We start from the raw sequence: 10,850 nt of genomic DNA, 5'->3' as shown, positions 1-10,850 counted from the left end.
TATATTTTCACTAGGTTTTTTATACCTCTTACTGGCACAAACCAACCAACATTATTCAGAAGCTCAAAACCACTTTACAAACAAAATATAAGGAAGACGGGAAGTTTATGGAAGCTGAAATTATGACATACTTATTTACTCATGAATATGACATAAAACTGAAAAGTCAACATTTTTACTTACTAAATTGAAATCATGACAAGTCGAAATTAAGACATTGAATCAAAATTTTAAAATTATGTATTTAAAGATCAAAATTATGACATTACAGTTTTTCTGAATTGCTAAAACACATTTTTTGAAACCATCACTCACTTTCTCAAAACCTTAAACACAAAACCAATTTTTCAAACCACATTTAGAGAACATCTGACTCTGCTGGCAAAATCAAACAATTGCCTCAAAACCATTTTATCTCTGCTCAAAATCAAACGATGCTTTCAGATCATACACACAGCAAGTCAATATTATAAACACTACAGACACTGCATCAAAAAATGGAGAACACAGAATCCAAAGCATGCAGTTACAGAAAAAAAAAAAGTATATTGTAACAAAGTAAACACATTTTGCAATTATGTAAAAAAGTATAGTAATCACAACTTACAGTAGTAAGGTGAATACATTGTATACTGTATGTACTGCAAGATATAGTATTGTACTGAATATTGTATAGTAGGCCTATTGAATGTCTGTATGTTCAGCACTTGCATACTGTGAAAATACAGTTTGCAGACACAACTGCAAAAGTTGAAAAATGAAAGCATATACTTAAGTACTTTTAAAAATAAAGTTCTGTACTTTTACTTAAGTAAAAATCGGTCTTTACAACTTTTACTTGTAACGGAGTAATATTTGACCAGTACTTTCACTCAAGTAAGGAAGTTGTGTACTTTGTCCACCTCTGAAAACATCTGTTCATAATCTGTGATTACACAATTCCAATACGAATAGCACCTGGAATAACTGCAATAACCGCATTTTTAAGCCAGCTAATTTTACAGTAGGCTCATATTCAGAATGTCCTTCTCGTATAACGCCAACGACCGCACAAATGGGCTTCCTTTGTGAAATATAGCAGACCACCGTTTTAAATAACAGTTTAAAAAAGGTGGTCTGCTATTTTTTATAAAGGAAGCTCAGTCAGACAGACAGACAGACAGACAGACAGACAGACACACAGATAGATAGATAGATAGATAGATAGATAGATAGATAGATAGATAGATAGATAGATAGATAGAAGTTTAAATGTGTTAGGCCTATATAAATTTAGGAACATAACAAGCATTACAAACTACAATAGCCTAAACAGAACTGGAACCTTTGTAAAATATGCGCTCGTCTTCACAAAAACTACATGCAGGGTTTTTAAACATCTTGTGTGGAGAAAATATAGTTTATTCTGGGCAGTATGGCAAGCCATGGCAAAAAGCAAGATAACTTGTTGGCTATAGCCTACTTGAAAGGAAACCAGAGTTTGTGTTGTTGAATCTTTCTTTCTTTTTTTTTTTTTTTCTAGTAGGCTACATCTTAAAATATAGAGCTCATGACAAATAAAAGTTCCAGATGGACAAACATTAAATGCAAAAACCAGTGTGAATAACAATATCTTAAAATAAACTAGAGAGTGGATACACAGATATGGCCTATTTATGAATGAAATTCATGCATTTATTTGTCATTTAAACTGATGCAAACAGGGAAAGAGAGTAGAAAAGACTTCCTATCCTGTCACCCCCTCTAGTGGAGAGCATTAAGTATTACGGCCTTCCTTGCTCAGATAACCCAAGTCAATGTATTTTGTAAGTCAATGACTTAAATGTTTATAAAGATATATTGCTTATGCCTGTGTAACTAGTATTCACTGAGTTTTGTTTAAGTTTAGAGACATGAAAAAAAGTTCACAGAGATGGCGAGGCAGAAAGCACACCCTGTTTATTTTCTTTATTTTACAAAAGTACAATGTTTTGTTTCGATTGTAAGTGAACACATAGAAAGTAGACATTTTACAGTTTATTTTTTTTTTCATATTTCTTAAGTCTGTATGACCATAAATGTAAGTTTTTTAAGTATATTTTGCTGGTATGTGAAAAAATCCAGCAAAAAAATAAATACAAAAATTGGGTGTGCTTTCTGTAAACTTTTTTTCAGGCGCATGTCTCTAAACATCTTTTCAGCGAGAGCTGTGCTGTTGCAACCAGCAACACTACAGGTGTGTTCGACATCGGCTGCGGCTGGATGCTGCAGCCTGTAGCACGATGACGTAGCTGGATGATCCAATACCTACTGGATGGAGGTGTGTTTGGGTTATAATTCGCATGCGCTGGTCTTAAGTGACATGTGTTCAATATTGTATTGAGATGATGTTCTAACCTGTGTAGTAGTAGCCTACTGATAAATAGTAATAAGTAATTATTGATGAATAAGTAATTATTTACATAAATGTGATGCTTTCCTAGTTTCTCTCTACATACATGCAAAATAGTTATTTTTACAACATTTTAAATCACATGATTTTAAACCTAAATGTGATGGATTTAATGCGTGTATACAGAACATTTTAAAATAAAGCCATTTTATTTTATTCAGGTCATATTTGCTGTTGAGTGGAAGCAAAAATGAGTCAAGTAATTGTCTCTGTAATTTTTATCCTAGAGGTAGGCCTACAATACAATACGGTCTGTAAACAACTTAAAATACCAGTACACATTCAAGGGAAAATGCTAAAATAATAACAGCATCAAGAAACTAAATCTTGTCAGAAAAAAAAGTGCTTAATGATATTTTGCCTGGTAAGAGTTCCTCCTTCAATGGCTATACTCATTTTTCCACAGTGATCTGTAACTTACATAAGGTTCCTCTTGCCACCCGTCCCTTAAAATACGGAATCGTCCCGTATTTACAAGTAAGATGATGCGTCCCATATCAAATCAATAAGGGACAGGATTTGTCCCGTATTTTTCATTAGGCCCACACATAGTTGAATAAAAACATAAGGATTTTTCAGTATGGATAATACTAATAGCAAATATAAAGAAATCAATTTCACAATAAGTAGCCTAGTAGAGAAGCTCATTGCATGATTGCACTGCTTCAAGTCAGCCACCGGGCGGTCGGTCTGGGCAGAGCTGCATGAAGTCAAACAAGCCTATTGTTTCATTGTTCACAGGTGTCCCTTGTCTAGTGTATTTAAGCCTTCATGTTTGCCATGTGTTTTGGTCTCGTATTGTTTCATTGTACAATTGCTTCATTTAGCCGTAGTCACGTGACATGGGTGTTTTGAATCACGCTTCGGATCAGTGTTTCGAAAAATCTGCGCTTCGGGATCTCGAAAAGCTTCGGAACGTCAGTTTCGCGTCAGCCGGCTCCCTACAGTTCGCTACAGTGTATAAAGAAAAAGTTAATTGATTGAAAAATGCACATGCAACACTTTCTGTGCAGTTGGTTTGGTGTTTTGGCTGGTTAAAGTAAAAAGACCTCACTCATTTTGGTCCCTAGATAGGTTGCATTGGATAGCTCCTTCAAAGTAAGTGAATGAAACCCTACTAATATTCATTAGCATATCCAGTGCTATATTGTTACAGTGAAGTACATGACTGAAGAATGCTTTATGTGATCTTGACATGGTGACCTCCCGGTGACCCCTGGCAGCATGGACACATTGAGCATTAGCCTCTGTTTAATGGCGGATGCCTGCCAGAGCCATCAATACAGTGACAAATGAAGGCTTGGTTTATTAAAGCAGAAGAGAGACCAGAGAGAGAGAGAGAGGGGGGGAACTGGAGTGACAAATGAAGAGGTGTGGAGATCCACTGAAGAGAGCTGAGGAAGAGGAAGAAAGTAATAAATGCATAAAGCAGGATGGCAGAAGAAAAATAATATCATAATTTCTTTATTATTCTGCTGCTCTGGGAAGAGCAAGTGGAAGCAGCCAAAACAACATGTGACAGAAAGAAAGACAGTAAATAAGCACTGGGATCTATAGAGCTCAAGGTAATCAGGTCATAAAATAACTATTCTATATTAATGATGTTGAATAAAAAAAAAATAAAAAAAAAGATGTTAAAAATACACAATTACTTTTTCTGCAATATAGAGATGAAAGACGATTTCTGTATATCCCCAATTTGTGTTTGTAAAGAAAAGCACCTGAGACCCGCGTTTCAATAGCGCACGCTCTCCGTAGGCATGTTCACATTAGCAGATAATGAGTTGCCATGAGAACGACTGACATCTCTATCTTTTCATACAGATTACATAAACAGAGAATATTTGTTTTCGTTTTGAATTAGATAATTTAACCCCTTAACGCCTGAATTTATAAAGCTGTATATATAAAAAAAAATTCAGTGTGTTTTTGACTTTAAGTAGATGGTAAATAATGTTGAGATTATCAATTTCACTTTTGCACAACAAATAAATAGAAATTTTGGTATGTTGCAAATTTGCGACAACAGGCATTTAGGGTAATTTTGGTATGTTGCAAATTTGCGACAGTGGGCATTTAGGGTATTTTTTTACAAAATGGAAAAATTAATAAAACACATTTTCCCATCTCAGGAATGTAGATTTTATTCATGGCACAAAGTTGTTAGAACTTATAAACTTTATACTTATAAACTTTGACAAATTAATGAATCTTGACAACAGCAAGAAACAAAACACTCTCCTACTCCCTAACATTGACAGTAGTTTTTATACATTCCATGTTACACTCTGTTTAACTCTTTCCTTGTTTCTCCAGTGCATACATTATATATTCTTATAGTGTTATATCCTAACATGCTATTTTTTGTGGGGGAAAAAAAATATTTTTTTTTGGCTGAAACCATCTAAATACAGCATTATTATAATATGTAGCCATTAGCCCAATCCAGCCGTTATGGACCAATGTCGCAAATTTGCTACAAACAGAAATCTACAAAGTACGTAAAAAATAATCGTCACATGAAGTCTATATGAATAACATAGCTATAGAAGCAATCAATAAGCTGGTACATATTTTTATCTTAGCACAACTTAACTCATTTTGGGAAATTTCTCCACATTTGCGCACTTGATATGCGGATTTTGCAAAACAAAATATTAGCAGAGCCCGTCTACGGAGAGCCTGTCCACTCCCTATTAAGCCCTATTGTACCGAATTTTGGTTGTAGTACCACCAGAGTTCCACTGGGGGCGCTCGCCATGAGTGCAGAATGAATGGGTGTCAATGGGGCTAGACGGCTAAATTTGTCTCTTTCACCCGATTGCCGTTGAGAAATCTCAGATGTGATTGTAGATTTTGCAAGTTCAACATGGGTTTTAGGTCGAAAGTTGAATGAACGAGTACTTATGTCGTTTTGATTTCTTACAGGTTGAGTTGTTGTTGCCCATAACACGCTAGCATTCTGCTAATGACGTCAGCATTCTGACGTCATTGACATTTTGAAAGACTTTTTTAAAGCAAATAAGTGACTCTAAAAAATCTAACACCCAGCAATATGTAATTTCTTTGCATCTCCTTTCGAATACAACATTCAAATTACTAGACAAAAAATTATATCCTGAGAAAAGTGGATTTTGAGGGGTATACCGCCATTGACCTCCATTCATTCTGCACTCGTCCTGTGAGCGCCCTCATATGGAATCAGAGTGGAACTGCAACCAGTTCAGAAGCCGGAAGTGTACTGAGAGTGAAACTTCTCGCCATATTAGACATTCTCTGATATTAGCTTCGGTGAACCGGATGTAGTTCCCACTCCGACCGCTCCTACGATAAACCAGTGCGTGCAAAATGTTCCTAGGTATGTATCGAATGTGCACAAACAGGCATTGGGGGAAAACACACGCTATCTCGCCTGCAGTCTGAATGGAAGGGGTTTGTTGCAAATTCGCGACAGTGGGCGTTAAGGGGTTAATAGCAGAGACTTAAATGTTTATAAAGATATATTGCTTATGCCTGTGTGACTAGTATTCGCTGAGTTTTGTTTAAGTTTAGAGACATGCTCCAGAAAAAAAAGTTCACAGAGACGGAGAGGCAGAAAGCATACCCTGTTTATTTTATATTTTACAGTTTATTTTTTCATATTTCTTAAGTCTGTATGACCATAAATGTAAGTTTAAGTATATTTTGCTGCTATGTGAAAAAATCCAGCAAAAAAAAAAAAAAAAAAAAAAATCCAGTTTGTCGACCCCAGAGGGTTAGCCTAATAGGAAGGAACATAAATTGTGATTAAAAATATATGCTCACTCATATCAAGACGCCGCTGCAGTGGTGGAGTCCATGCAGGAGGAGCAGCGTTTGGCACTGCATCACTTTTCAGCGCGAGCTGTGCTGTTGCAACCAGCAACACTACACCTGCGTCCATGGGCGGCGCTAGGGAGGGACTAGCATGTGCTTCAGCACCCCCAAGAAAGACTAGAGCACCCCCAAAAATAATTTCTTCAAGCAATTATATTCAGGCTGTATTCTGAACCACATGGTGAAGAAAAAAAGAAAAAGAAATGTTATCTTGTTATTTCGACATCATAACTCGTTATTTCGACATAATAAGGGGACATTCTAATCTGCATTAAGCATTCTTATAATGGTTTTCTATGGGAAGAAAATGCTTAACGTGTAATTAAACACATTGTTCATATTCTGGGCTCATCTGTTTTTTTGTACATAGTATATCCTACTTTATTATGATTTTATTATCACAATGATTAATAAATGCACGCACAATTATCCGTGAACTTGATAAATGGTGCAGATATGTTTTACTATGCACAAACAAATGCCTTTCAACTTATGTGTGCACACTCTAAAAAATGCTGGGGTCAAATATGGACAAATTTTTATATTTTTAGTTGAGACAATATTCAATATTCCATTATTATTCTGTAGTATTTGAATATCAAAAAGTTGAATTAAAATTGGTCATCATGTATAGGACAGGTGAAGTAACCCCAGTGACCTCGGCTGTCTTGGTCAGCTAGAAGAGTAGATGTATGTTTTTACATTCTCGATTTGGTCTGTCATGTGATCCCGTTTTAGTCATGTGATCCTGCCATGTGTTCTGTGTTGTCATTGGTTCATTGTTTCATTGTTCACAGGTGTCCCTTGTCTAGTGTATTTAAGCCTTCATGTTTGCCATGTGTTTTGGTCAAGTATTGTTTCACTGTAACCTCTGCTGGTAAGCGTCATGTCCACGTTTGTTCATGTCATGCCTTTGTTTTATGTTTGATCACGTTTTGTTAATAAACTGCTCTTGGGTTCTCTACAAACTTGCTTTCAGTGGACTAGTACTTTACATAAACAGACATAATTCTACAATAAATCTCCTTGGCTTAAAGAAGTATTCAACTAATTTGGTAGACAGAAAAATATTAATACCTTGATTATAATCCCTCATTAGATATACACTGAGGCGGCAGTGGATTCCAGAACCCACCCCCTTCATTGCAATCAATCACAATTACAAATGCGTACACAGTTCATACAAGTGTTCATAAATGTGCTGTAATTCAGATGGATATTTCAAGAGGAGTAAATTCATTTATGATGGTCCATTGCTGAGTCAAAATGAGACAGATAAGTGGTTAAGAATAGGCTCTGTGTGTACAACACTAATCACGCTGGCTCTTCTTCCTCTGCTTTTATTGCGGGTGTATTTATTGATGCTTTAGTTAATGTCTCTTCTAATTCTAGCTTGCTTGTGTTTTGGTTACAGCCTATGATAGTCATTAAGTGAACTTCAGTGACGTCATGCTGTTCTGTACATTACTTACAGTGACATCCTTCACAACAATAGCTTACAAACCAACCATCAACTATAACAGATACAGTCAGAACTGAGAGAGCAATGACAGAAACTACCTCAACATTTTCCCTAACTTTCCTAACGTGTGTGTGTGTGATGTTAATAAATATGAGTAATTTACATGGTCAGTAAATGATTAATGAAGTTATTTACCTTAAATGTTCAATTTAATTCTAATTCCTCTTTTAAACATTCTGCGTTTTCAGAGTTTTATTTTTATTTTCCCAAATTTATTTGTGATTTTCAGTGAGATCTGCAAATCAGTGTAGCTACTTTATTTATTTATAACTATATGCATTTCTTTCATCTGTAGAACACAAGAAGTTATATTTTGATGTATTTTTGTCTATAAAATGAAAGTCGGTATTGTCCAAAACAACATATGAACAAAGACACTGAGACATTTTTCCAAACATCATTTAATTTTTGGGTGAACTTGACCTTTAAAAGAGTTTACTGATAGTGTACAGGAGTAAAGTAAAGAAACCATACCTCTGTCTTTAAATGGAACAATTTTGTACTGCTTTCGTCTAAAAGATCTATATGTCCCAGACTGTTTATGTAAAACTAACACTTTTACTGTTCTATATTGGTTACAGTATATAGTTTTATTGCCCCTATTTGTTACAAATACGCAAAGCTTAAAAATCACAATTTACTTTATTATGCAGATATCACAAAAACTGTAACCATAGCTGTGAAAAGTGAATTCCTTGACCACATAAATATGATCTTACACACTGGTTCCCCAATAGTACACATTTTGTATGTCTATCATCTGACATAACCATTTCAGATCTTTAAGTTAAAAGCATCTTTAAAAAAAAGCATTAATCCATTACCAATATATAGTACATACCTATCCCAAAAAACAATGAAAAGTTAGAACCACATGAAACAAATATGTCCCTAATACCTCACAACATCTTGGTCTCGGTTGATGCGCCGGACTGTAGCAACTGGACTATAGCAACTGAACTTGAGGCAGAAATGGACCAAACTTAAGTTAGGAAGGTCTATGGTAACCTCCCATACAGAAAAAAAAAATATTGAAATATATTTTAAAGTGTCAAAAATATATGTGGCATATATTCCAAATACATTGAAATATATTTGCATTGTTGGTCACTTATAGTTATCATTTTGAAATATATTCTGAAATATAACAAAAATATATGATGTTAAGTGTGACATATTTACATGTATAACATGTAATGTAAAATATATGACAAAATATATGGTCATAAAATGTTTAGCTTGCTAAAGAAGGGTCGAAAATGTATTTTGATCATAGTAATTCCTCTACCTTTTCCCCTATACACAACAGTAGGCTACCATATTTCACTACTGTATTATGACACACAGCTATAATAAATACTGTACTTACATTTAAATGACTGCAATGTAAAATGACAGATAGTTGCTTTCCTAGGACTATTAGGCCATATTAGGTGGCAGGTACCTAACACTAAGTGCAATTATTAGATTTATTGTTGTGTTTTATTGACATCTTTCCTGAAGTCATATAAATATTGAAAATATGCACAATATTTATGATGCAAGTATAGCAGTGACACTCCAACAGTGAAGTGCACTTAAACAATAGATAGAACTCAGTGTCTAACACTGCATACACACACTATTAAATAACTGTATTCAATTCTGTAAAAATAGAGGGAAAAAACTCTGCATTCTGTGTGTTATTTCCTACATAAAATTGTCATTTTAGGCCAATAAAGTCAGTAAAGGGGCAGCCGTGGCCTACTGGTTAGGGCTTCGAGCTTGTAACCAAAGGGTTGCTGGTTCGATCCCCGACCAGTAGGAAAAATTTGGGTGGTGGAAGTGGTAGAACACTGCTCTCCCATGCCCACATCCACAGCTGAAGTGGTCTATCTAAAAAATGTGTTGTTTGTGAAAATGTTAACTTTTTAAATTGCAAAATATATTTCAAATGAAACAATTTGCAAAAGTTAAAACATATATGAACATATATGTTGTTAGTAAATATATTGACATATAAATATATTTACATATTTAACTAAAATATATTTTCATAAAAAAATTAATATATATTTACATATATTTAATTAAAATATATTTATTGGGCCAATTTCAAATATTTGCATATATTCCAAAATATATTCTGAAAATATATTTCAAATATACAGTGCTATGCATAAGTTTAGGCACCCATGCTAAAGTTGACTAAAAAGAGGAATAAAAAATTATATTTTGGAAACTGAACTTAATGCCTTAATTTAAAAAAATTAGGAAAAATCCAACCTTTAAGGACACCGATTTTCTTTGTGAATGAATAATGTATCGTAAATAAATAAATGTTCTTCCTTAAAATACATGGTGCATAAGTTTGGACACCCCTATGTTAAATTCCCATAGAGGCAGGCAGATTTTTATTTTTAAGTATTTTTTTAATTATTTTTTTAGGATACTATGCATCCTGATAAAGTTCCCTTGGCCTTTGGAATTAAAATAGCCCCACATCATCACATAACCTTCACCATACCTAGAGATTGGCATGGAGTACTTTCCATAAGATCATCTCTCAATGCAAATCAAACTAGCTATTAGGCTAACTGAAATAAAACCATGCCAATCTCTAGGTATGGTGAAGGCTATGTGATGATGTGGGGCTATTTTAATTCCAAAGGCCAAGGGAACTTTATCAGGATGCAGAGTATCCTAAAAAAAAAAAAAAAAAAATACTTAAAAATAAAAATCTGCCTGCCTCTATGGGAATTTAACATAGGGGTGTCCAAACTTATGCACCATGTATTTTAAGGAAGAACATTTATTTATTTATGATACATTATTCATTCACAAAGAAAATTGGTGTCCTTAAAGGTTGGATTTTTCCTAATTTTTTTAATTAAGGCATTAAGTTTAATTTCCAAAAGATGATTTTTTATTCCTCTTTTTAGTCAACTTTAGCATGGGTGCCTAAACTTATGCATAGCACTGTATTTCTTTTGTGTATGGGCTGTGTCGCTCAGAGAGTACAAACGAATGGTCAGTCTTGATGGTAGCGCTTGTAATCGATCT

Source organism: Rutilus rutilus (genome assembly GCF_951802725.1).
Source record: "Rutilus rutilus genome assembly, chromosome: 22".
Taxonomy (NCBI): Eukaryota; Metazoa; Chordata; class Actinopteri; order Cypriniformes; family Leuciscidae; genus Rutilus; species Rutilus rutilus.
The sequence above is the reverse complement of the archived record's forward strand: the minus strand, read 5'-3'. Positions refer to the sequence as shown.